General features: G+C 54.4%; 1 protein-coding gene across 1 annotated transcript in view; it reads left to right on the forward strand.

Moving 5' to 3' along the window:
- Nucleotides 1-27152, forward strand: part of FRMPD3 (FERM and PDZ domain containing 3) — a 135782-nt gene that overhangs the window by 41065 nt on the left and 67565 nt on the right. The window contains exon 2 of the mRNA XM_075896708.1: nucleotides 9572-9663. The gene's annotated coding sequence lies outside the window, so the exon portion shown is untranslated. The remainder of the gene's footprint in view (nucleotides 1-9571; nucleotides 9664-27152) is intronic.

Here is a 27152-nt window from a genome sequence, read left to right on the forward strand (position 1 = left end):
TGCTGAGCCTTCTGCAAGACACAGATGTCAGGACAGTATCCCTGCCCCCAAGCACTTGCTGTCTACAATACAGAAAGAGCTGGCTTCCCGCAGGAGCTGAAGGATTTTAATCCTGAGAGCCCCAGGTGAGATCACCATGCAAGGTGGCTGGCTGTTTTACAGGGGGGTCTAAAGGACAATTAGTAGCATAACCGGGGACATTGGGGGCAAATTAATAAGCTATTAAACAAAATGTCAGCCAGGAAGGGATGCAAATTAGCACTGCCTTTACAGCTTGGACTTCACAAAATCACTAGCCTCCTGTGAGACTGATTTGCATATGCAAAATAGGAGAATGGGGCTGTCTCTTTGAACTCCATGATACTAAAGGCAAGCGGTATGAATTCAGATGAATAAATACCAGTAAATGACAAAACGAGCTGATGATATAATCCTGGCCAATTTGCCAAAGGAGACGTTTTCCAGATCCAGACCTCCCCCCCCCCCCCCGGAAACCAAACCAACTGGCATATGAGAAATGAACTCTATAAATTGCCCATTTATCAGAGTCTCATGCTGATTTATGCAAAGGTGTGTCATTTGCATATGCAAACGAAACCATTCCACTTTCCAGTTGTCTTTAACACCTGAAACCCAGAAGACTGATCGGTATGAAAACTTCATGAGATAAATACAGCGCATATCGGATTAAATAATGATGGATTTAGATAGATGCTGATTTGCATAGGCTGATCAAGCTAATTACGACAGTGTCTGTAGGAACTCAGAAAATCATCAAATTCTTATGCAACAGGAATGCTAAGTTCTGTTGCTATGAGACTTGATGCGTAAATTACTGTGAGCATTATTAATATAGCCAATAGGATGCCAATTTGCATTTCCACATTTGAAAAAAAAATCCTCTATGGGATTTGTAGGAACGGGGCAGCATTCTGTGGGAAGGAGAAGCAGCCGGTAGGTGTGGTGATGCTGCAGGTGGGGATGGTCCCAGCATGGCGGAGCCATCGATGCGAGTATTTCGAGCACACTAACGTGTTCCGAGAGTTTGCGCCTCATCATGTGATGGGAGGCCACACCTTCCCCGTGGATAATTTATAAACCATTTAGTCTGTTTTTAAAAGTATCTCTGTGTCGCTGTGCATTATTGATGCTGTCAAAATGGTTACTGCCTACCGAGTTAGCTCGTCCTTGGATCCGAGGAGATGATTTCAGTCTGGTGTGAAGTGAACTCCTGGGTAGATCTGAGAGCGAAATTTTCTGCAAATATTCAATTTGTCCAAAAAAAAAATAGTTTCAGGGAACAGAAACTATTGACAAAGCCCGTGAATAATTTTGGCCCGGAGAATCAATTCAGAAATGTCAGACGTTCTGTTTTGAAAAGAAAAAATCAAAACGAACGGGTTGGAAAATACGACATTTTTGAACCAAAAATTGTCAAATTTTTGATTGAACCTTTTTGTTTTGAAAATGTCGATTGGCATTAACATTTGAAATGTTTTGTTTTGAGCCAAACACTTCAACTCCCACTCTACAAAAACACCTGCTTTTTCACATCCCTAGTTAGGAAGGGAAGTTTGCAGCGCTGATTTCTGCACTGATTCTGCCACCAGGATTGTCAACCCTGCACCTCTTATCAATTCACATTTGTGTGTGTGTATAATACCCAGGGGTGCATAGAGCTAGACTCAGACACATACTTCATTTTGTGTAAACAGAGCTGCTGTCTTCAGGTTTGTCAATGCAGCGCTAAATTGATACATATACTCACCCACCTTCCTTTTATTCATATATATTTAACTAAAGCCAGACATCTCCTTGGCCTCTGAGGATAGGACAAGAAGCAATAGACTTAAATTGCAACAAGGGAGGTTTAGTTTAGACATTGGGAAAAACTTCCTAACTGTCAGGATGATTAAACACTGGAATAAGTTGCCTAGGGAGGTTGTGGAATCTCCATCACTGGAGATATTTAAGAGCAGGTTAGACAGACATCTATCAGGGATGCTCTAGGCCAGGGCTACCCAATTTTGGAAGCCCCAGGGGCCACAATGATACTCACAGCATATGCCGAGGGCCGCAATTTAAGTGTGGTTGCATATACATGCAAATATATATGCAAATATATGCAAATAGCTCCTTTCACACTGACGGGCATGAATACAAAGCACTTCCCAATGCCCCGGCGCTCCAGGCACCTCCTCTCTGGGGGCTAGAAATGCTGACACCCTGTACCTGTCTGTTCCAGCCAGCCCATCCGCTTGTATCTTTCCATGCTCATCCCACCTGGGAGACACCTCACCATTGTGGACCGAGTTTTCAGTGGAGGCCATGTTCAAAGGATCCCACCTGCGGGCTGCGTGTTGAGCCCCGTGTTAACCGAAACTGCACTGTGGGCTGCAAACAAACGGGCCATGGGCCACATGCAGTCCATGGGCCACGTGTTGAATAGCCCTGATTTAGGCACTACGTGGTCCTGCCACGAGGGCAGGGGACTGGACTTGAGGACCTCTCGAGGTCTCTTCTCCTTCTCGTGTTCTAGGATTCCGTGATGACCGGCTGCACCAGAGGCAACGAACTCTGACAGGATTTATGGGAGGGGATACAAATAACATGACATCTGCGTTCCATCTCTGTGATTTATGGCACCTAATCTGAGTCTTTGAGACTTAGGACAATTGTTGAGCTGACTTCAGATAAAGCCCAACCCAGCATAATCCCATTGGCCGGTGTTTGGCCAGAAACTGGCCAATGTGAGCTGCCTGTTTGAATAACACGGAGCACCACACCCTGCTTCCTTCCGGCTCAGTTATTCACACAAGCACGTGGCCTTGCAGCCTGTGCAGGCACGGGGCAGGCTGGCTGGATGAGAAACGTTTTAAGATCTGCAAGCATTTACCTTGGCAGGCAGGCTGGCTGGGCTGCTGGCTGGTAAGTCTCCTGGCCAGAGCCTGTCTCTGCACCCCAGCCCCTCCCTTCCCCAATCCTCTACCCACCCAATCAACATACCCAAACCCTCTGCCCCCCTCCTGCACCCATACTCCCTCCCAGATCTGGCACCCCAGTCCCCTGCCCCAGATCACAATTTCTCCTACCCTGGGTCACAGCCCAAACTCCTGCATCCCAATACTCTACCTTAGGTCACAAATCAAACCCATTCATCCCAATCCCCTACTCTAGGTCACATTCCAAAACCCTGCACCCCAGTCCCCTGCCCTGGGTCACAACTGCCTCCTTTACCCAAACTCCCTTCCAGACCGCACTCTTCCTCCTGCACCCCAAACCCTTACCCCAAGCTCCCTTCTGCACCCAACCTCCATCCCAGACGCTGCCCCTCCTCCATTCGTATCACGGAAGGGTGCGACCCTCGGCCACTTTCCAAAATCTGAGTGGCCCCCCCATCAAAAATTGTCCACCCCTGCCCTAGGAGCTCAAGAGGGATTAGACTCACCCCCATCCCGGCCTGCCCTTCCTGAATCACCAGTGGAGCATAGTCTGTGCAGGCCAACACACCAGCCTGAAAGCTAAACCGGAGGCAAGTGGCGAGCAGCCTCCAGCCGTCTGGGAGCAAAGGCAGTGCAGGGAAAGGTGATTCGGAGATATGGTTCCATACAGAGACGCACCAGGGCTTACGCAGCGGCAGCAGGGCATGAGGCAAATGGTTTCATTAACCTGCAGTTGGGAGCAGACTGCAAAGTAACAGATTCCTTGTATGTATTTGCCGAATGGCAGCACCAATGAAGGGTGGAGCGATTTAGGTTAAAGTTCCCTTAACTAAACGAAGCAGTGACAAGGGTGAACCTACCGTCGTGTCAGCACAGCTCTGAAGCCAGCGGTCAGCGGAGGCCACGGCACGGGAGTTTATTTCACGAACTGCCACAAAGCCGTGTTGTCGCAGCACGAAGGCTGCACAGGTCAAAAATCATCGACGTCAGGAAATGCCAGCGCCAAGGGGTCTAGGAGCGGTTTTCCCTGAGAGACGGCGCAAGGCGGGTGAGGCTTTCTAGAATACGTTACACGCACCGCACCCGCTGCACGGCTAAAATGTCAAGCGAATAAGCAAGGCGAGTGGATCCAAAGTGGCGCAAAACAGTATTGCTGTTATCTCTGAGCGGGAGCCTGCAAAGGGGACCCAGAGGAGCCAAACGTGGGAAGATGCCGGGGCTGAGGGAGGGGCCCAAGTACTCTCTGAACGGTAGAAGCCGTTCTGATCTGTCCCAGTGATTTAATCACGTGGACAGAGACCTCTCGCATCCTGGGCCAGAGGGCCATTCTCACTCACTGGCCTCATGTATATGCAGCTATTTATGCAAAGTGGGGCAGCCTCACCAGGGCAGATTGAGCCCCCTTTCTTTCTCCCCCCACCCAATACTGCAGAGCTCGGGGGTGGGGCGCAAGGCTCAAGTCCCTGCCCCGAATCAGGCCGAAGTGGGGTGGTGAACCCCCATCTCCTGCCTGGGCCAGAGTTGTATCCACCGAGCTGGGGAAGGGGGCTCCTCTTCCAGCAGTATCAGCAGGGTCTGGTGTGTGGGGCGCTGGCCCCTGTGAGCGTGCACTGGGCCCGCAGGCAAGGCAGACATGGAGGTTATGCCGAGGGGATACAATTGGCAGAAACTTGGGGGCCTAGAGGGCTAAGCCAGCTGCTGAATGGGTGTCCAAATGTTGAATGTCAATGCGTAAAGTGGCAGTTAGGGACAGGGCCACAAAGGGATGTAGGCGTCTAAGTCACTTGCCCGAGGCCACAGGGGAAGTTCGTGGCTGAGTCCAGGGCGGGGGAGAGAAAGTGCCTTTAAAACGTTGCCTGAAAATCCAACGCCTCCGGGTCTGAGTGAGTTCTTGCCTGGCTCTGCTGAGAATTCCCCGCTGTAGTGGAGCACGTTGGCGCTATGTGTCCTGCTACCACGACAGCAAACGAGGGCCGGGCCACGGCCTAGTCCACGCTCCCGTGGGCCGTCAAGCTGAGTTACATGAACGGCGTAGCTGAAGTCGATGTACTTAGAGCTGCTTCCCACAGCTTCCCCCCCCTCCCATCCACCCCTTTCCTCTGCTCGCTCTGGGGAAGCACCAGAGCCAATGGGAGAGCACTTGGTGGCCGATTTACCAATAAATCGACCCCTGCGGGATCGCTCGCTGCCCGTCGATCTGGTGGGTAGTGAAGACACGCCCCGAGGGGTTACTATTGGCAGAAACGCCACCCACCATGCAAATGGGTGGGGGCCAGGGATGGGTGGAGCGTGTTAAGTGGTGGACACTAGGGATGTAAAATCCCATTTCATTAGTTAATCGGCTAAACATTCCTGGCTGCCGCATCTGAGCAGGCTGGGAACCAGCAGCCCTGTGGGGCTGGCGCCATGAGCAGGGGACTATTCCTGGGTAACGGTTAACCATTACCTAGTAAACATTGCCGGTTAAAGGTGATGCTTACTGGGTAACGGGTTACCTGGTCACCTCGCTAGGGAACACTGAACCAAATATAAACCTGGCCCAGTTTTTCCCCCCATTTCTCCCCAAGAGTGGAAGGGAAACCAGCTTGCAGTCTCCCATTTGGGTTTCTTCTAAGTCTGGCCTCATGGTAAAGTTTGTGGGCTCCCCATTTTACCAAGGGAAGGGGAGGAGAGAGGGCTGCATGTGAGCAGCTTGGCTGTGTAAACTTACCTCCCTTCCTGCCTTTGAGTGAGTTTCAAATGTTAGATCCCTGACAGTCTCTGCATTTAGCTTCCTCCGTTTTAAAGTGGGGGAAATGCCCAGGCTTACTAACGGGCTCGTTTCAGACGGTCTCTGACGTTCAGACCGAGCCTGGCGGATGGGGTGTGGAGGGTTGGTCTCCCCTTCCCTGCAGCAGCACCACTGTCTGCTCCGGTGGCTGCAGAACAGGCGTGTAACTACAGCGTGGAATCTGCACCGTGCAGAGTGCAGGCAGGCGCGCCCAGCCCCCGCTTTGGGATCCAGCGACTGTGCCTTTGCCCGGCTGTGGGAGGCTATGGGCCTTCCGCTGGGTGGCATTTCAGTCTCTCCTGGGCAGCTCTCCGAGCGCTTAGCTTACAGGGAACACTGCTCCTTACCCCACTGCTGTGTCAGGCGCTGTTGGTCTGTTGTCTGCCTGGCTGTGGCTTCCTGTCCCGGAGGTGCATGCGACAAGGGTGACTGGGGCTCCGCCCGTTTACAGCGGGATAATTCCGTTGGCTGAACGGCGCTGTGGTGCATTTACATAAGTGCAGCTCAGACGAGACCTAGCTCAGGGATGGGCAATAATTTTGCAGGTGGGCCACTGCTTGAATTTTCATACATAGTCATGGGCTGGATCCACCCCAGAAGGGGTGGGGCTTCAGGTGAAAGGGGCGGGGCCTTAAGCGGAAAAGGGCGGTTCCCTCGGTGCTGTGCTGCTTTGAACAGCGAATAACTTGGCGCACTCCCCCAACCTCAGGCCTTGATTGGTCTGGAGGCGGGGGAGTGGCAGGACAGGCCAGATCAAATGGCTTGGTGGGCCGGATTTGGCCTGTGGACCGTATCTTGCCCTAGCTCCTGGCCTTACTGCTGAGCCACTGTGTGAGCTGGGACAAACCAGTCAGCCTGTGGGGGGGATTATTGCCTGCGGGGGGGGGGGGTGTAATTCACTGGGTCCATAAAGAGAGTGGGTGTTCTGCAGTCCAAGGCTCATGCTGCAAAGCACTTTTGGCTCTGCCACATTGATTTTTAGGGCCTGTAAAATGCGGCCAAGGCACATTCTAGGCACCGTCCATGGCAGCAGGTCTTGAAATGCCAGGTCTTCATCCATTCGACAGATGGTCCCTGTCTGATGGCTCTGGTAATATTCAGAATCAGGGATGGCACGAGGCAAGCTGGTTGTTTCTTGCTTGGCATTCAGTGTATACTACAAAGCTCTGAGCCTTGGTCTCCCTCATGATCCTGTATCAGCCATGGGCTGGCTACAGGGCTTGCTTCTATACACCAGCTGTGTTCATCGTGAGACCTTTTAATGCTGTGCCAGGTATGGATGGGTTGATTTGTAAATCAAAGCCATTTAAGTCACAAGTTTAAACTGTGGTTGGTATCTGCAAGCAGGAAGCCTCTATTTTAATCATGTTTTTCATTTGTAGTTATTTTCCTAAAGAATGATTGAGTCTGACTAGCTGGTAACCGTTAAAACAAGTTGTTTGCAACTAAAAATACATCAAATAGGGTGGTGCTTTTTGCTAACCAGGAGTAGACATTATTTCTGTATGCTTATTTGTGCAATTAGTTTGATTCTGACTGTTTGCATATTTTTTGTTAGAAAATGGTGAATGATGCATTTCTCATTTATTGGATGGTTCAGTTTTTACTTGGGATTTGTATTAAGCTCTGTTTGGTCGGAAATTCAAAGCCAATTAAAAACATAACCAAAAATGGCATCTTAATTTTGTAATTAACTAAAATTACCTTAAGTGCTAGCTACAGTAGAAAGAAAAAAAGTTTATCAAAACATGTTTTTGTTTTTCACTTCAATCTAACAGATTTGTTAAACAAAGGAGGTGTTATTTGTAGCGAATTAATTGAACAGATTGTTTCTGGTCACGGTGTCATTCAAGATTTTAGAACTAGTAGATCTCTTCCTCTCACAACTAGTTGTTCCTGGACTGAAAAAGGACAATAAGCTTTCCTGCTTTTTCAAGTCAGAGTTGGTTTGAGGGAGCTAGTCACTGATCTGAACTAGTTGAATAAATGAACTAAGGAAATATTCTCTCTGTGCTCACAATAGAAGCTAGTGATCTCACAATCTCGGTTCCAGGGACACACCAGTGATGTACCCCTCATTCAGTGATCTTTCTTTAAAACTTAGCAGCAACAATGCACTGTACAATAGTATTTTTGTAATTAATTGAAATGAGTTTAGTAGATTATAATAAGTTTAGGCTTTAACAGAGGTGGCCATATTTTTAAATGCAATTTTAAAGAGGTTTATTATTTTTAAAAACTGTGTTTAATTTAACTTAATTTTTGCCTCCTGGGGGTTTTTACACTCCTGATAAAAGCGGTTTGGGCACATCTGGTGCTTACTCTCCGGCCACTCCCAGGGCTGCATTCCCCAATGCCTGCACACTCAAAAACTTTGCATGCTCTGCTGTCCCACCCTAAGCCTGGCAGCTTCTGGCAGCTGCAGGGATCAGAGCTGCTGCTGCTCCAGCTGTTTTCTGCACAGAGCTGCAGAGCTAGGGCTGCCCTGGTTAGTGCAGGAGCAAAGCTGCGGTCACCGCAGGGACTGACTGCTGCCCCTATGCTGCAGGCCCCAGGGTCACACGCAGGAGGGACAGGCATTCCCAGCTGTACGAGCCCCAGAGCCCTGCTAATCTCAGTGAAGCTGGCTGGGAGGCAGCCGAGCGGCAGTGCAGGGTCCCCGCCACCTTGCATTCATGAGCAGGGAGGATGGTTTTTTCCAGTAATATTTCCCGTGGCCACGGCTTGCAGCCGGGTGTGTGGAGGAGCAGTGATCCGTACCTGCTGGACAAAGCTCCATCGGCGTGCAGTCCCCAGACACACGAGCCCTGCAGTATCCTTCCCTGGCTCTTCCCCAATCAGATCCCTGCTCTGGAGACAGGGAAAATGTATGCAAGGGTGACTGCCCTCCCTCGATCTCTCCTCCTCCCCCCTCCCGAGGAAAAGAGTCTGGCTGAGGAATATAGCCCCAAGCTGGTTCCAGATATTTACCCTGTGGACAGAGCCGGCTAGGGACCCCCAGGGGTGTGAGCTTCCCTGTGGCAGTGCCCTGACAGAGCTGGCTAGGGGGGCCCTGGTGGTCTGAACTTCCCCGTAGAAGTGCCCCCACTGAAGACAGGGGTTCCCGGCAGTAGGAGCTTCCTTTTGGCAGTTCTCTACAGAAGATGGCTAGGAGCCCCCGGCGGTGTGAGCTTCCCTGTGGCAGTGCCCTGACAGAGCTGGCTCGGGGCCCCTGGCCGTGCGAGCTTCTCCGTGACAGTGCCCCATGAAGCTGGCTCGGGGCCCCTGGCCGTGCGAGCTAAGTCTTTCCCTGCCTTGGTCCGCCGGGACCCCACAGTGTGTGCCTGGGCAGGTCAGTCTCCTTGGCCTGTGTGCTGCCTGCTGGAGCTGTGCTGAGACCGACCAACTCGTTTCCCATTGATGTAGCTTTCAGCCCTTCCCCCTCCCGGCGGAATTCAAACCTTGGGCCCAACGGTGAAAGCCTTGGACTGAGCCATTGCACCCTCCTCAGCCCTGGCTTTCCACGTGCCCCTTGTTAGAACAAGCCCGACCCCCCTCAGCCTCCTCCCGCGGGGGAAAAAGAGCAGCGAAGCAAGCTGAAGGAGACACCTGCTCCTCATGCCCACCCCAGGTGTCTTGGGGTCTCGCTGCTGGCCCCTCCTAGAAGCCGGTGAGCAGGGTCACTGCTCCGTGGTGGGTGTAATGCACTCGCTCCCCATGTCGGCTTCCTGATTTGCGAGCGAGCAAGCAAGCGGTGGCTGTGTTTACCAGCTCGCTCCCTGCCGGGGCTCTGGGGCTGAGCCAACCGGCTTCTTTAAGATTCTGGTCACAGCGGGTGCTGGATTTCTAAGGCTGTGGTGATCTTTCTCTTTCTGCACAGACGCCGTCGTCCGTCCGTGCCGGGCAAAGAGAGAGGGGACGGGGGGAGAGGTCAAGCGTCCTGCCAGCCGCCTCGGCCGTAGGGAGCAGACAGTGAGTATCGTGCACCACGAAGCAGCTCGTAAGTAGACGAGGCTGTCTTGGCATTTATTGGCGTGGCTTTGTTTGGGGAGTATTTCCGTCTCCGCTGAGCCCCGGAGAGGCTGGGGGACATCTGGCAGCCAGAGTCGGTGCCCGCTGGGCTCCGTGGTGGCCAGGACGTTGCAGTGAGATGCCGCGGGTCCCTTCCCTGCTGTGTGTGTGTGTGTGTGTGTGTGTCGCACAGGCAGCTACGTGGCTGCTCCGGATCTCCTTTAAAGCACCACTAGTCCCTGTTCATTAGAGTCAGATTTATTGGAGTCACAAGGGGGGGGAGTGAGAGAGGGAGAAACTAAATCAAGTCCTTAATGAAATGGTCTGCCAGGCAGGCTGTCGGCCACTTAACCTGTCAGCAAAACCGCGGCTCCAAAATGCTGAAGGGGGAAAGGGAGCAGAGGGAATCGAATGCTGATTCGCCGCCGCTTCGTGGCAAGAAGGGTGCTGGGAGCAGGGTGGGTGCTGTCTGTCTGTCTGTCTTTCTGAGGCTCGGCATTGGACATGTCCCCTCCCCCAAGGCACCCGGCTTTGCCCCACTTGAGACCTCCCGGTCTGAAGCAAGGGGGCGGGTTTCGTTCCCCATGTCCAGTCAGTCCTGGGCTTCCCTTCATTGCTCCCTCAGGACGACCCCCTGTCCTCAGAGCAGCCCCCTCGTACTATCCCTCCCGGCCTTTCCCGCTCTTCCGGGGAGAGAGGAATTTGGGCTCGGTCGGAGGATTCCCCAGCCAGCTCCGTGGTAATCCACGGTGCGTGTGTGCAGCAGAAGGCTAAACCTTTCAGGCGTGACGGCGCTCTGAGGATTTCACTCCGATCGAGCTGTGGAGAACAGAAAACCTGAAACGTTCCCCACAGCTGAGAAATGTGAGGAGCCTCCAGCATTGATCGGAGGCCAGTGGCTGGACGGATGTGCCAGCCAGGCAAGCCCCCTTGTGCGAGAGGCATCCACGTGGGGTTTGTTGGGTCCAGACAGATCCCCGGGGCGTGCGCACACACGTGGTGCCAAGCCCACTTACCCACCTGTGCCTTGGGCCTGACAAATCCAGCCCAGCATCCTATCCTCATGCACACGAGTGCCCTGTATGTGCGTCTGCACAGACACACTGCTGCTGGAGTGCACGGCCACGCCCAGGGCCCTTGGATACCTGCATGTCCCACCCAGCCAGGTCTCTAGCATGTGAACATACAACCTTACATGCAGTAACACACGTGCACCAATGGACACGCTGGTCTAACATGCAGACACAAACGTCTGTTCAGGCCAGAGCGCACAGAGACTCTGGAACCTGGGGTCTAGTCCCAGTTCTGCCCCTGATAATGATCTTAGGCAAGTTCCCCCCTCTCCTCCCGTGCCTCAGTTTCCCCTCCCACCTTTTCTCTCTGTTTGCAGTGCAGACTCTTCCTGCGTCCATATACTAGTGTTGGCCCAGAGGGGCGCTGATCTCAGGCGAAGGTCTCTGGGACAACGTGGGCATGTGATCAGCAGCACGGCCCCACGGAGCCGTGAGCCCTGCGGATTTGCCCGCGATGGCGGCCCCAAGCAGGAGACAGTGCTTTATGGAGGAGACATGCTGCTCCCAGGTTCTGAGGATGCTGCCAGGGCTCTCTGGGCATCGCCTGCTCTCCGTGGGCCTGCTGCCCTGCTGAAGCGGGTCCGTTAGCATGGTGCTGCCCTGGGGAAGGGCGAGCTGCTGGCTGGCAAAGGGACCTAGGAGAGCACGGCCAAGATCTAGCTTGGCAAGCTGGCGCGGGGTGGGGCGGCTGAGGTGAATGCAGGCGACAAAGCAGTGAGGGGAGGTCACCCCGTGTGCTGTCCACCGGGCGCTTTGCAGGCAGTGAGCTGGGGAGCTCAGCCCCGTCCTGGCAGACACTGGTCCCGGTCACAAACACCTGGGTGCAAGGGGCACCGACGGGCTCCCTTGTCGGCATCACAGAATGGCCAGTGACCGAGTGGCCCTGGAGACCGCGCTCCCCTCTCAGCCCCCACATTGGCAAGCCTGTGGGGGTGGGCGTCCTGCCCTACGGCTGCAGCAGGCACCTGGCTCCCGTGGGGCAGAGGTCGGGGGAGGGCTGGACGCCCAGTGTCTCTAGCTGGGCAGTTGCCTGCTGCGGGACCTGGCCCAGCAGCGGGGCTGGGCAGCCTGGGACTGCGATGGGTTCCAGTCTGCAGCCAGAGTAGGGCTGCTGTCCCAGCGTGCGTGTGGCCGAGGAAGGGGCTGTACCCTTCCGGGAGATGAGCTGTGCTGCGGGGACACGACTCGCACGGGAGAGAAGGGCCACAGAGCTGGCGGCTGGGCCGCTTTCAGTCTGCCGGCCTGCTCTGCCAAAACGCAGCCAGGCCCAGCTCCCCGGGAGGGCCACCGCCACTCCAGAGCCGGAAGCCAATTCCCCGTCCTCGGTGAGGTGCTAATTAAACCGCCGTGAGAGGGCATCCCGCGTTTACCACTGCGGGTGCCCACCTGGGACGCTGCGGCCTCTGCGCCTCGTGATTGGGCCTGGAGGGCAGGTGGTTTATCAAAGCGAGAGGTTGCTTCGATGCCTGTTGCTTCCTTTACGTCCCTGGCGGCGCCGCCTCTTGGTTCAAGCTCTGCTCCTCCGGGGGTGGGGGGCTGGTTTCTCTGTTCCGCGTACAGCCCCAGGCGCTAGATTTCCCAGCATGCACAGCCCTCGAGGCTCCGGCCGCGTGCTCAGGTGCCTGGATGGCGGTGGAACTCCCCTGAAGATCTGCCCCCCTCCCTCCAGATAGCGCTGTCAGGCCCATCAATGTGAAAGGTGCTTTAGAATCCGCGTTTTTCCCCTCCTGGGTGCAGATATGGTGGGGGTGGGTGACGGGGGAGGGTATAGGAGCAAGGAGCTGAAAAGAGAACGCGGGAGCTGCAGAAAATGGAGTCGTGCTTCCTGGATTAAGCCGGGAGAAGGAGCAGAACGGAGGGAAGTGGGAAGAGGCAGCAAAGGGGGGGGGCAGGGTGCTGGGGTGGCTTGGAGGGGTTTCCGTCGTATACAGGGTTACCGTTTGGTTGGGTGGCTCTCCGCACCCTCACGCCCCTGACGTCAGCTGGAGCATGTCGGCCGAGCTCAGAGGAGTGGGAGCCCCGCCCTGTTAGAAGGAAAGCTCCCCTGCCACGCCCGTGGCACCACCACTACCCAGGGCAGCAGGATAAACGTAGCCGCTTGCTCCCACCCCAGTACAGACGCACACGTGACCTGATTGGAACCAGCTGCACGCCACCTCGGCTGCTCGCTTACAGGCGGCCGCTTGACGGGACGGGGGGGAGAGAGGGCGGCTCCTCCCAGCAGGGGGTGCTGTGGGGGGACAGGGCAGCTGACCGGGAGAAAGCAGAAGGGGGGATTCTGCGCTCCCCGCGGGAGAAGAGCTACCGGGGGATCAGGGGCCACATTCTGGCCAGTGCATGAAGGGGTTAAATCAAGTAGCTGGAGCGAAGGACAGAGTCAATGTCAGCCTGTCCCATCCTACAGGGCCTGTGTATGCAGCTGGCACCCAGGGCTTGCAGGCTGCTGTCCTGTGGCCCAGCAAGCAATGACTCAGCGCAAACCCAAGCCGGGCCGTGTGGCCGGCCCCAGGACAAGCCCTGGAGGGCAATGGGGTGGCACTAGGGAGCCTCTGTTCCTGCCACGCCGGGGCAGCTGCACAGGGACCGTGGCGGAATAAGGACCCATCTTGCTGAGACAGCAGCGGGCCCCCGCAGATCAGCTGATCTATGACAAGCCCTCTGCTCAGCCCAGGCTCACCGCACGCACTCGCTTGTCCGTAGCCCTTTGCACTCCTGTAGGAACCCTCAGCCACGAGCCCCCGGGCCTGCCACGTTCAGCCTGGCCTCCAGCACTGACTGGTCTTGGCCCCCTCATGTGGTCGCGCGCAGAGGCCGCTGCCCGGGCAGGGTTTAGTAGCGGACACTCCCGCTCGGCGCCCCAGTGACTCTCAAGCCTGTGTGTGCCCCAGCCCTGGCTGCAGGGTGACGAAAGGGAGCAAAGCTGGATTGAAACCGGATCTCGGCCTTGCGGCGCCCCCAGGCTCCTCCCTGTGGCCACGCTGGGCTGTAGTAGCCCCTCGAGGTCCCCGTGAGAGACCGTCCCTGCTCCAAAGCGCTTCTGGTCTAAATGGAGGGTGGGGCAGCAGTGGGGGAGAGAAGGTGCCTTGCCCAGAACCCAGGTCTCCAGCCTCCCACTCCAGTGCCCGAGCCACCGGATCACACAGCCCGCGGCAGAGCAACAGGAGTGGCCTAGCCCTGCTCAGGTGGCACCCCGGCTCCTGTCCTGCTCCGTACCCCTCCGTTTGCACTGGCACATGCAGCTCTGTGCACCTGCGAGGGGGAGGAGCCAGCCCGGCGGGGTCAGCGATGGGCAGGTGTGAAGGGCCGGGCAGGTTACTAAGAGACGGCCGAGTGTGGCGGAAGCCATCTGACCTCTGGGGAAGGACGGCCCGGCCTGGACTCACACACGGCTCCTTCATCCTGCCTGTCCGGAGCGCTCTCACCTCCTCCTCGCTCACCTCGCTAGCGGAGCTACCCATTTCATGGCCGAAACCTGCAGGCAGAGCGGCGAGCGCTGAATTCCTTGCCGGGAGCCAGGCTGCCTCTTCTGCTTCATTATTTACAGCGGCGTTTGGCTGCCCCGCTAACTTCTCCGCTGCCTCTGACTTCTGCCTGTGCCGGGGAGTGCCGCTTGCCTTCTGCTAGCGGCTGCCTTTTCGTGGCTGCCATCTGCCTCCTGACCTGGCGGAGTGATGCCAGCCGCCTCGCTGCCTCCAGCGGGGCCCAGCCCTTGCTGGTGGTCGAGGCGTGTGCTGCCAGCAGCAATTAGATACGACTTTAGGCTGCCGGAGCTCCGGGAGCTGTGCTGGCAAGGCCGGGGGAGGGCTTCGGTGGCAGTGCGGCAAAAGGGGTGATGTGGTACGAGAGGAGTGTATAAAATCATGACCGGTGTGGCGTAAATGAATACGGTAAAGCTATTTACTTGTTCCCATAAGAAATAGGGGTCACAATGAAATTAGTAGGTTACCTGGTTTAAAACAAAAGGATTTTTTTTCATGCAGTGCACAGTCAACCTGTGGAACTCCTTGCCAGAGGATGTTGTGAAGACCAGGACTTTAAACAGGGATAAAAAAAAACTAGATAGATTCATGGAGGTTAGGTCCATCAATGGCTACTAATCAGGATGGGTAGGAATGGTGTTCCTGGCCTCTGTTTGTCAGAGTCTGGAAATGGGTGACAGGAGGGATCACGTGATGACTCCCTGTTGTGTTCCCTCCCTCTGGGGCATCTGGCTTTGGCCACTGTCGGCAGACAGGACACTGGGCTAGGTGGACCGTTGGTCTGACCCAGTCTGGCCATGCCAGGAACAAGGGCAGCCATCGCTGTTCCCTGGAACACTGACTTCTGCGCCTGCTCGGCTCTCCGCTGTCCTAGGAGTAGCTCATCCTTTTGCACCCAGACCTCGCTGTGGGCATCTCACTTGCCCTGCCGGCAGAGCGGGCGAGCTCCTTGTGTCTCATCGGTTCTGTGGGAGCCGCTCCCAAAATGAGCTGGCTCCATTGGGTGAAGTGACCTGCCGCCGTTTCTCTCGGCCGCGGGTGGGGAGGAAGAGGGTGGATCCCATGGCCTGGTGCGGGCACCCACCCAGCCTCCCCATGGCCAGCCTGGGGGCAGGACTGTTCTGTGGACTCAGCCTCCCCCCCAGCCATCCGTCCGCTAGAGCCTGAATAACGGGCTCTGTGGGCTCCCGTCCAAGATGGAGACCAGCACATGAGGCTGGAGCTGCCATGTGTTCCCTATAAAAATGGTTCTTGGCTGTTTCCCAGCTCTCCTGCTGCACGGGCTCCGGATCCCACATGCATCGCAAGCAGAACGCCGAGTGCAGACCGGCAGATGGGGGAGCCAGACCGTGTTCCGCGGGAGAGCCAGGATTTCAGCTGCTCTGTTTGTCTTCGGGATGCTTGGGGCAGAAAATCAGGGCTGGGGGGGCAGTCACTTTGGGGCCCGATCTTGCTATGTGCGCCCCTGCAGAATGCCCGTGGAGTTCACTGAGAGTCCTGTGCCTGGATTGGGAAAGAGATGAGCCCTTTAAATAGCCATCCTGCTTCTTGTGGTGAACTCCCTTTTCCCCGCCTTAACATCCTCTCCTGAGCGCCTTAGGTTCTTTCAGTTTCCAGGGAGATTGCCGAGAACTTAGAAAGAGACCCTTCTCCCTGAACGGAGCTGATCCGGTTACTGGGGAATGACCCTGCTATGCTTAGCCCTGCAAGGTCGCTCCCATGGAGGGGAGTATAGCCAGGCGCTGGGCGGGAGGGAGGGGGGGCCCTCTCTAGCTAAGAGTGAGGCTTGGAGAGTGGGGTCTGGGCACAGTTGTGTGGAACCATTGGCCCCTCCCCACCCCTCACGAGCCGGGCCTGATGGAGAACCTGCCGGATGGATTCTCCAGAAAACTCAGTCGCTGGCGGGGACGAGACCTGCCCATGGCCCCCTGTGTTTGGGTGTCTCCCTTAAACGCTCCTCTGAGCCGAAACCTGAGTGTGGGAGTGAGCTTCCTCCCTGGGGACTCTGTTCAGGCCTGGGGATCTCCCCGGTGGGTCCCTGCCCCATCAGCTTCCATGGTCCCCGTCTGGAGCCTCTTCCCTGGGCCTGCGGGACGCCGCCGTCCCTGCTCCGTAGTCAGGCTCTCGTCCGAGGCTGCCTGTGCCCTGGTTTCTGAGAGAGACTCCGTCAGGGAGCTGTGTAGCCATGCCTCAGTCTTGGTCTCCGCGCCCCCAGGGTTACCAGACAAAAAATCCCAAACAGGCAGGGAAAAATTGGTTGAGGAAAAAAAAAAAAAAAAAAAAAGAGGTTGCTGCGCCTTTAAATTTCCTTCCCTGCGCCCCCCTGCCCCCACAAATGCCGCCAGCCATCTTTTTAGGAAAAAAAAGGCCGCTGCACCTTTAAATGACCACACTTCTCACTCCTCCCGCCCTCGCAGATGCTACCGGCCAGCCGTCCGAGGAAAACAGAAAATACCGAACATTTTACATGTCCGGTATTGTCTGGTTTTTCTTACCGGACGAAAGGCCAAAATACCGAACTGTTTGGGTGAAAACCGGACCCCTGGCAACCCTACGTGCCCCTCGCTGGTGGCATGGGTCTGCTGGAGCTGGAAACGCCCCCAAGGGACTCCACAGGCCTGACCCTCCGCTGGTGTGCTCCGGCAAAGCCCCGTTGACCGCTGAGGAGCCTGGCGCACATCCCCATCCGTCATTGTTCAGAAAGGGCCTCTCTTGAGGATCCCTGCGTGCTGCTGACAGGAGGGCTGGAGAGCAGGGCTCTGGCTTGAGAGTCCCCGCCTGGCTGCCACTGGCATTCGGAGGCAGGGGTCTCCCCCAAGGGGCAGGGAGCATGCCTAGTTATGGAGTCTCTGCCTTCTGCCCCAGGCCCCCAGCCTCCACGGTCTATTCCTCATGCTAGGCAGCAGCACCACTGCCCCAGGCCTGTAAGGAAGGCGAGGTAGCCGTCTTAGCAGACCTAAGGCCCCTCAGAAGAGGCAGCCGGGAATGTCAGCAGGTCTCTCTGGCCTTTCCTCCTGCCTTGGCTCCCAGAGCCTTTCCAGGGACCAAACAAATGAGCCAGTCTCAGCGAACATGGGGATTTTTTCTGCTGTCTAAAGCAGCCTGTGGTTACAGCCCCAATCCATCGGGCTGACGCGCGGGACCAGGCCATAAGATGTGGACGGTGTCAGAGACCAGCCGGCTGCTGGGGACCGACTGCAGGACGGCTCTAGCACGTCCCTAGGTCGTTTGCCATGGTAAGAATCCTCCCCAGGCCGCCTGGGGCAGGCTGTGAGGGGGAGAGGAGAGCTGACCTGCCGGAGGAGTCCGTTTTCCACCCACCTTGCTGCTCAGGGTGGGACTTTCCCCCAAGCTCAAGGCCACGTGGTTGGGAGGCTCTGAGCAGGGTGCGCGACACGCTTGTGGCAGACCCGTGTCCCAGAGCCCCCACGCAGAGCCATGTGCATCTGTTCCGTCTGTCTCGGCTCCCCGCTTGGATCACAGCCCGAGCTGGGGAGGGAGGGCAGCTGGGAAGGGGGGGTCGGTGGAGCTGGGCGTGCGTTTTCCATTGGCAAAGGCAGTTTTGTCGAGTTCGAGGCGTGGGGTGAGAGCAGGTTGATTTCCGTGGTGTTTTCGACAGGAAGGGATTGAAACAAGAACAAATGGTTTGGTGGTCTCGTTGCCTTTCCGTTTGTTTCAACTTCGAGATGGTTCCTTGTAATGGCGTGTGAACGGGGCCTGACATATTAAGACATTTAATAGTTTTGACGCTATCTGAACAAACTGGCTTTACCGTCTCGGAACAAAATGATTCAACGTTTCCAAATCAAACGTTTTTGGCATTTCCAGGCGCTGAAAAATGTCAGTGGTTTGCTCCGATTTGGAACCAAAACAGATTCTGAAATGTCATAATTGGCCTCAGCGTGGGACGTGGCTTCTCCAGGGTTCGGCAGCAGGGACAGAAATCGGGGCCTGGCGCCATCTCGTGTGACTGCGACTAGTGATCATTAAAGTTGGGCTCTTCGCACCCAGGGCTTGTCAGCTGAGGGGTTGAGGGACCCCAGTTCCTGGAGTCATGTGATCAAAATCTGCACTTGCATTGAAAAATACGGTATGTTTCTAGCCTTCGTGGTTGGGAAGAAAAGCCTGTAACAGTGGCCCAAGCCAATGTCTGCCTGAGCCTGCAGGGAGCCTGAGGTGATTACTGTGCGTGAGGCAGCTGCCCCATGCCACGCCAATGGGATGTCAGCTACACCTGACAGAGCTGTAGCCCACCCCACTAGAGGGGTCTCATGTTGGAGGACAGGGACTCCCTGGAGGGGGCCATTGGAGGGCTTTGAAGGTTCAGCCAAGAGGGGAGCCATATGCAATATGCTGCATCCCAAAGCACCATTCCCGGAGCCTGGTGGCTGTGTGGTTGTCATCGGTGCAGCGTTCCCAACAGGAGCCGGTTCTGGGGCAGCAGTGTGGCACAGCAGAGCAGAAAACTGGGAGTCGGGACTCTTGGGTGCTAGAGCCAAGTGTGTCACTGTCCTTGGGCAAGTCACCAAACCATCCGGTGCCTCAGTTTCCCCATGTGAAACATGGCAGTAGTCCTCGCTTGTTTCACCGTGCTGCTGGGCTACCGACAGGGGTGACACATGGGGGGGTCGCCAGGGGGTGGGGAGAGCGCAGGATGGGGCAGAGCGAGGGAGGAGAAAGGCGGGGTCTGGGTTGGAGGGGGGTTGTCACAGCCCTTTGAGGGGAGGGTCACGTTGCTGAGGGCCTCCCAGTCCTGAGTCCTCCCCCCCTCCAGTCACCTCTCATTACTGATGTTTGCAGTGCGTGTTGAGCGGCCGAGGTGGAAGGCGCTAGCAGAGGGCAAGGTGTTCCTGTGGGCCCTCCTGCAGGCCTGGAAGCCATTTTCAGGCTCCCTCTGTGGCCTCCACTCCATCCTCCCTCTGGCACAGACAGAGCTGTAGTGAGCTGTGTCCCACCCTGGGTATCCCCACTCTGCTCCGGAGGAGACCCCGGAGTAGCCCGGCGTGCCGGGGCAGGACTTGGGAACGTAGCCAGCGTGGTGATCAGCAGAGCTCCCGTAGCGCACGGGCTGCCCTCAGGGAGCCTGCCCTGGGCTGTGCTCTCCTGAGTGCCCCTGCAGGCGAAATGTCCACAGGCTGTTAAGTCAAGAGACGCATGAGGCCATAGACGTGTCCTGGACCATGTGTCACAGACGCTGTGGTGCAGCCTGAGCCTAGACTAGCCAGCTCGTGTGGGGACGGTGTCTCCGGCCCGTGGGCACCGCTCCCAGGTGGATCAGAGGCAAGCAGGACATCAGGAGCCGTGCCTGCTTTTGCCTGGGGTGGGCTGGCACCATGGTCTGGGAACGGAAGGTGTCTGTTTTCTTCCCATCCCGTTCCAGTCTGTGCCCAGCGTCGGGGCGTTTTCCTCCTGCGGAAATGATCATGCAGAGGGCTGGCCATAAAAACGCGTAACGTTGTTTGTCTCTTATCAGAGATGAAGCAGGGAAGTGAGGGGAATTTTAAAGCGTCCCCGATGCTAATGTCCCAGGATGTGACTCTGAGGACAGCTAAATGGGCAGCAAACAGGCACTCGCCATATGCACAGCCAGGACAAGAGCTGCCTGTGCAACTGCTTAGCATGCCTGCCCTCGACCCAACCTGGTAGCCTTCCTTTGTGCTCCCTTCTTCGTGGTTCATTGTGGCAAATCCCTGGCACCTGTGATGTGAGCAGTTCTGGTTCCATCCCACAGAGGGCAGTGTTGCACATACACACTTGCCAGGGTGTGTAACAATGATATAACCCGTAACGGTAGCTTCTCGGGAACGAAGTTCATAGAGCCACTTCTCCTGCCCAATACGGAAAATAACAGAACCCCCGTGATCATCGCCTACACCCCCAGCTTAAACCCCTCCAGACCATCACTGACAATCTACACCCGATCCTGGAAAACCATCCCTCGTGCTCACAGGCCTTGGGAGACAGGCCAGTCCTCGCCTACAGACAGCCCCCCGACCTGAAGCAAATCCTTTGCACACCACACCTGATACACTCGCCCAGGAACTTACCTCTGCAACAAACCCCGTTGCCAACTCCATCCACACAAGCGACACCATCGCAAGCCCTAATCACATAAGCCACAACATCAGTGGCTCATGCAACTGCACGTCCTCTAAAGTGACAAGTGCCAGCAATGCCCCACTGCAAGAGATACTGGCCAAACCAGACAGTCTCTGTGACAAAGGATAAATGGACACAAGTCAGACATCAGGAATGGTAACACACGTAAACCTGTAGGGGAACGTTTTAACCTGCCTGGACACTGGGTCATGGATTTAAAAGTAGCTGTTCTTCTACAAAGGAGTTTCACTAACCAGTTACAGCGAGAGACTGCCGAACTGGAATTCATCTATAGATGTGATGCCATTACCCTGGGCTTGAACAAAGACAGTAAGGCTACGTCTACACTGGCCCCTTCTTCGGAATAGCCATGCTAATTTAGAACTTTGGAATAGGGAAATAAATCCCCCGCGGGATTTAAATAAACATGGCCGCCGCCATGTAGGAATAAGAGATCCTCCAGAATAGGGCTTTATTCCGGAGGATCGCGCCACTCTGGACGCTCTTTTCCGGCTTTTCCCCAAGCCGGAAAAAAAGTGGCGGCCATGTTTATTTAAATCCCGCGGGGGATATTTAAATTCCCCGCGCATTTCCCTATTCCAAAGTTCTAAATTAGCATGGCTATTCCGAAGAAGGGGCCAGTGTAGACACAGCCTAACTGGTTGGCGTGTTACACAGCCAGTTTCTCCTGCCTTTATCATCCACATTTCCACATTCAAAGCTATGAATGGGACACATGCCGCTTGCTTAATTAGCCTCATTAACACGGGTCCTACAATTGACAGGTACATCTACTGAGATATCGCTCTCTCTTGGTTTTTGTTATTTACGCTCCAATGCATCTGATGAAGTGGGTTTTGCCCACGAAAGCTCATGAGTCTGTATATCTTGGTTAGTCTCTAAGGTGCCACAGGACTGCGCGTTGTTCCTCCAGGAGGGGGCAATCCCCAGACAGTCGGGCAGGTTCCACTGGCAGGCCTCATCAGCTCTTCTGGCCAAGTAGAGTGGCTTTGACCCAGCAACATGCTTGGCTTTAAATCCATGCCCGGTCCCAGTGACGCCAATGTGCGTGAGTGCTTGGTGAGATAAGGGCCTCACTGGCAGCCCCAAGAGGATCAATGCAGAGCATGTAGAAGCTTCTGTCCAGCATGAAAAAGCAACTGAGCAGAGGAGGTCTGGGGGGAAGCAGCCTGGCAGAGGGACTTTGGGAGCCGCAGGAAGAGGCAGCGGCACAGTTTGAATCTGGTGACAGTTGACAACGTGCTGATGGGGTGAAAGAAATGAATAATCAATGAGTGCCCAGTGCACACGCTGTGCTTTTTCTTTATTGCAACCAAAAACAACACAAAAAACCTCTCCGAACCGGGTGAGTAGCTTGGAAGAGTTGCTGCTACAGAGTGAACTTTGCCTCCTTTCTGATTGCAAAGTGTCCCTGAACAACCTGGGACTGATGAATGTTGAGGGACATTTGTGGGATATTTTCAGGGAATTGTTCTTCTCAGTCTGCTTGGTGCACGTGTGCAAACTTTGAGACGTGCCAGTTAGTTAGGTTTGGCGACGGAGGCCACATGGGGCGCTTCTGCTCAGCTGGCTGACGGTAACTGTCAGGTGTGTGGTTCAAATATTCACGCTCAAAGGCTTGTCTCGATGGGACAGTTGCACCTATGGTATTAACCAGTTCAAACTGCCATGTGGCACTGGTTGAAGAGGGGCTATTCCAGGTTAGCTTCAGTTAACTGGGAAGAAGTCATGCTGAACCAAATAAGAGCATAACAGCCATACTAGGAGAGACCAATGGTCCATCTAGCTAGCCCAGTGTCCTGTTTTCCGCCAGTGGCCAATGCCAGATGACCCAGAGGGAGTGAACAGAACAGGGAATCATCCAATGATCCCTCCCCTGTCATCCATTTCCAAACTCTGACAAACAGAGGCTACGGGCACCATTCCTACCCATCCTTGCTAATAAGTATTGATGGATCTCTCCTCTGTGAATGTATCTAGCTCTTTTTTGAACCCTGGCAAAGTCCTGGCCTTCACAACCTCTTCTGGCAAGGAGTTCCACAGGTTGACTGTGCACTGTGTGAAGAAGTACTTCTTTTATTTGTTTTAAACCTGCTGCCTATTAATTTCACTTAGTGTTCTTGTGTTATGAAGAGTAAGTAAGACTTCTTTCATATTCCGTCATATTCCCCCCCCCCCCCAGCCGTCTTTTTTTCCAAGCTGCAAAGTCTCAATCTTATTAATTTCTCCTCATGTGGAATCTGTTCCATAGAGCTAATCATTTTTGTTGCTCTTTTCTGAACTTTTTCCGATCTGAATATATCTGTTATGAGATGGTGTGACCATATCTGCAGTATTCAGGATGTGGGTGTACCATGGATCTAGATAGAGACAATATATTTTCTGTCCTATTTGCTATCCCTTTCTTAATGATTTCCGGCATTCTGTTTGCTTTTTTGACTGTTGCTGCACATTACATGGATGTTTTCAGAGAACTCTCCACCATGACTCCAAGATCTCTCTTTTGAGTGGGAACAGCTAATGTAGGCCCCATCATTTTATTTGGACAGTTGGGATTATGTTTTCCAATGTGCATTATTTTGCGTTTATCAACATTGCCCCCTGACTGAAATGACAGCGTCTACATGGGTCTGTACCAGTTGAACTGGATGGGTTTTGATTTCCGCAAATATTATCCAAAGTTTGCTGTTTCTACAGCTATCCTGCCATTAAAGACATTGGCCCTGCTCTAAAAATAACTCGATAAAACGAAACCTTACCAGGACTATAAAATTATCCATGAGGAAGCTGCAGAATATACCGTAATGTACCATCATGATGGGGTGAAAGAACATGCCGTCATTGGACATGGTGTAACTGGCCACTGTGTGTTCCATGGGGAAGAATGATTGCTCTGAATTTCAGCTCTTTACTATAGATTTTGAAGATCGCTGCTGTGCAGCATATGGCTGGGGAGGTGGAAAGGCATCCCCCTAGGGAAAGCAAAGCAAAGCAAAGCAATGTGTGGGAAGACCAGACTAAGGGAATGTCTGTGTGATCTTGAATTTATACCACACTCATAGGCGTCGGGTGAAAGGCCAGCTGGGGGAGGCAAACACTAGCCCCGCCCCCTTCTACTGAGGCCCTGCCCTTTCCACTGTGGGCCCACCTCTTCCACAGAGGCCACGCCCCTTCCACCCAAGGCCACGCTCACTCCCAGCCTGATCCTTCTGGGCCATGTGGAGAGCCTTGGTGGCCAGGCAAAGCCGTCCTGATGCTTCTCCGGTGGGCAGGAAAAGCCGGGCTGCCTTCTCTGCCGTCAGCCCCAGCCTTGGGCAGCTGGTCATGTAGGCAATTTTGGGAAGGCTGTGCCTTCCCTCGCCTATGCTACCAACTGCCCATGACCACACTCATCAACCTACGTGCTCAGGTACGAACAGGAAAGCTGTCTGTCCCTGTTACCCAGGGGAGGGTGGACCCTCACGCTGGAGGTGGGACCCATTGGCGGAGATGCTTAAAGGAGCCCAGTACTGAACGGTCATGGCAGCTGATTCTCTGGTCTCGTGGGAGGAATGCTTCCACACTGAGGGGAGTGTCCCACAACGGAGCAGAATGGGGAACTGTGTCTGCATCCCGTTAGGACAAAGGATTACAAACTTTTTTTTTTTTTTTTTGCTGGGGCCTCCCCCTTCGCAAATATTTCAGGCTGCGATTTCTCCTCCACCCCAACTTGCTAACAAATGACTCTGTACAGACGCATTGGAGCACTAAATAAAACGCTCCTTAACCCTGTGGCCAAAGCGCTGTAGCTCTTCACACAGTGTAAAGCGGGCTTGCCATGCGTTCCAATAAAGAGGATGCTACTGAGGGGAAGGAGGAATTGGGAACCGGGGGGAGGAGGGAGCGTTACAGCAATACCATACTATGCCACCCTTACTCTCCCTTCAGTGCTGGGCGATAGACCAGTGGCTGCCTCTGCCCATCACTGAAGGCAGTGCCACTAGCGGCAGCAGCAGAAATAAGGGTGGGGACAATACCACACCATCGCACCCCCCCACCACAATAGCTTTGCAACTGCCTTCCGGGTCAGGACCTCCTGAGAAACTGTCCCTTTCCTGAGAGGGATCACCATGTTAGTCTGTATCTTCAAAAACAACGGGGAGTCCTGTGGTACCTGAAAGACGAACAGCCGTATGTGGGTGCCAGCTTTCGTGGGTAAAGCCCACTTTGTCAGATGCAGGGAGTGGAAGTCACAGAGGTAGGGGTCTGTATAAGTACTCACATTTCAAAAGAAGGGAGTTACTTATCAAGTTGTAGGACCAGCGTTAATGAGGCCAGTTCAGACAGAGTCGATGTGCTCACTCCCAGCAGGCAACGGGGAGGTGGGAATACTGAGAGAGGGGAAATTGCCTTTGTAGGGAGAGGACCATTCTAAGTCCTTATTCTGTCCTAATCTGACAGTGTTGAATTCAAATGAATCACAGCTCTGCTGTTTCTCTTTGTCTGGTTTTGAAGTTTTTTTGTCGAAGGATGGCTTTGAAATGGCTTTTCAATCTGTTACTGGGTGCCCAGGGAGTTAAAATGGTCTACCAGTTTTTGTATGTTACCTTTCTTGATGTCTGATTTGTGTCCATTTATCATAGAATCATAGAATACTAGGACTGGAAGGGACCTTGAGAGGTCATCGAGTCCAGTCCCCTGCCTCCATGGCAGGACCAAATACTGTCTAGACCATCCCTGATAGATATTTATCTAACCTACTCTTAAATATCTCCACAGATGGAGATTCCACAACCTCCCTGGGCAATTTATTCCAGTGTTTAACTACCCTGACAGTTAGGAACTTTTTCCTAATGTCCAACCTCTGCAGTTTAAGCCCATTGCTGCAGTTTAAGCCCATCGCTTCTTGTTCTATCCTCAGAGGCCAAGATGAACAAGTTTTCTCCCTCCTCCTTCTGACACCCTTTTAGATACCTGAAAACGGCTATCATGTCCCCCCTCCATCTTCTCTTTTCTAAACTAAACAAACCCAATTCTTTCAGTCTTCCTTCATAGGTCATGTTTTCTAGACCTTTACTCATTCTTGTTGCTCTTCTCTGGACTCTCTCCAATTTCTCCACATCTTTCTTGAAATGCGGTGCCCAGAACTGGACACAATACTCCAACTGAGGCCTAATCAGTGCAGAGTAGAGCGGAAGAATGACTTCTCGTGTCTTTCTCACAGCACACCTGTTAATGCATCCTTTGTGGCAGAGACTGTCTGGTTTGGCCAATGTACATGGCAGAGGGGCATTGCTGGCGCTCGGTGGCATAGATCATGTTAGTAGAATTTCGGAGGATGAGTCCTTGATGGTGTGGCTGACATGGTTTGGTCCTGTGATGGTGTCGCTTGTACAGTTGTGTGCACAGAGTTGGAAACAGGGTTTGTAGCAACGATCTGCACACAAGAGAGTCACTTCCTAGACACTATAGTACAAAGACACGATGGTCACGTAAATACCGCATGTACCCGAAACGTGCTGTTCTTACCTACATGCCTCTTGCTTCCATCCAGGACACATCATCTGATCCACTGTCTACGGCCAAGCCCTAAGATACAGCCGCATCTGCACCAACCCCTCAGACAGAGACAAAAAAGCTTCCAAACCAAACCGCAAAGAGAAATGGGGATTTCCACTCCATGCATCTGGCCAAGTGGGTTCTACCCACGAACGCTTATGCCCAAATAAATCTTTACGCTGCCATGGGACTCCTCATTGCTTTTGTCCGTTACCTGTAACACAGACCTGTCTCCCCATGTTCCCTCACCAGCCATCACACGCTCCAACCAGCTGATGGGGCCGCATCTGGTTTCTAACACTTTGCATGCCCAGGCTGGAGCTATGCTCTGAGACCTGAAGGGCGTTTTTAAAATCCACAGTGATGAATCTCTCTGACGGTGGCTATACCGGCCTGATGCCGTCGTCCCTGGAGGGGATCTAGTGCTGGAGGCAGGGGAATAAGGCTTGGGAGGAAGAGCTAGCCGGGGAAGGCAGATGTCTTCAAAATGCGATTGTAGCAAGCCTGTATTCAGGTCCCGTCTTCCACGCTGCTGCCTGCCTTGGGGCCAGCTCTCCCATCTGTGGCACGAAGTAAGGAGAGCTCGGTTAAAGAGCTCCCAGCAAGAAAGTAAAGGTCATGAGCGTCTGTGGCTCCTTTAACAACCACGGGGGGTCCTTCTTCACACGTGACGCCAGGCAGACCACTGCCACGTGCTGCGGCTGGGAGTGTGTGAAGCGGGTGGGCAGTGTGATGACCATCTGTGCTCCTCACAGCTCAGTGCCATGAGTGAAGGGGGTGGAAGGGTGATCAGATATAACCTTACAGGCCGCGAGCAGGGCGACAGGGAGGATTTCTTTCATGCCTGGTGCAGCGAGATGGCTGTCCGGGCCCCTCTGGGACTCTCCTTTCTCTGAAGGGTCAGGTATAAGTAGGGATGGCACCTTGCAACCGTACCTAGCAGGGCAGTAACTAGAACCTTGGTCCAAGGAGTGGCATGGGTTGGCTTGTTCTTGGTAGGGGTCAGCAGCTACACGCCCTGTGGGGATAAGTGTGTTTTGGATGCTGTGTCCCATGGGCCAGATTCTCCCACCATCTGGAGTGGTGCTGAGCACAAGAGCCGGGTGGGGGAAGGTGGTTTGAAGCCCCCTTTGTGCTTCCCACATTCTTGGCTTTCCGGGGTGGCCTTCCTGGCTCCTGGTGTATACAAAAGAGGCCTCCGGCCGGCTCTCGTTTACACTGGCCCACGTCAGCCTGTCGG

The sequence above is a fragment of the Pelodiscus sinensis genome, chromosome 13 (genome assembly GCF_049634645.1).
Source record: "Pelodiscus sinensis isolate JC-2024 chromosome 13, ASM4963464v1, whole genome shotgun sequence".
Taxonomy (NCBI): Eukaryota; Metazoa; Chordata; order Testudines; family Trionychidae; genus Pelodiscus; species Pelodiscus sinensis.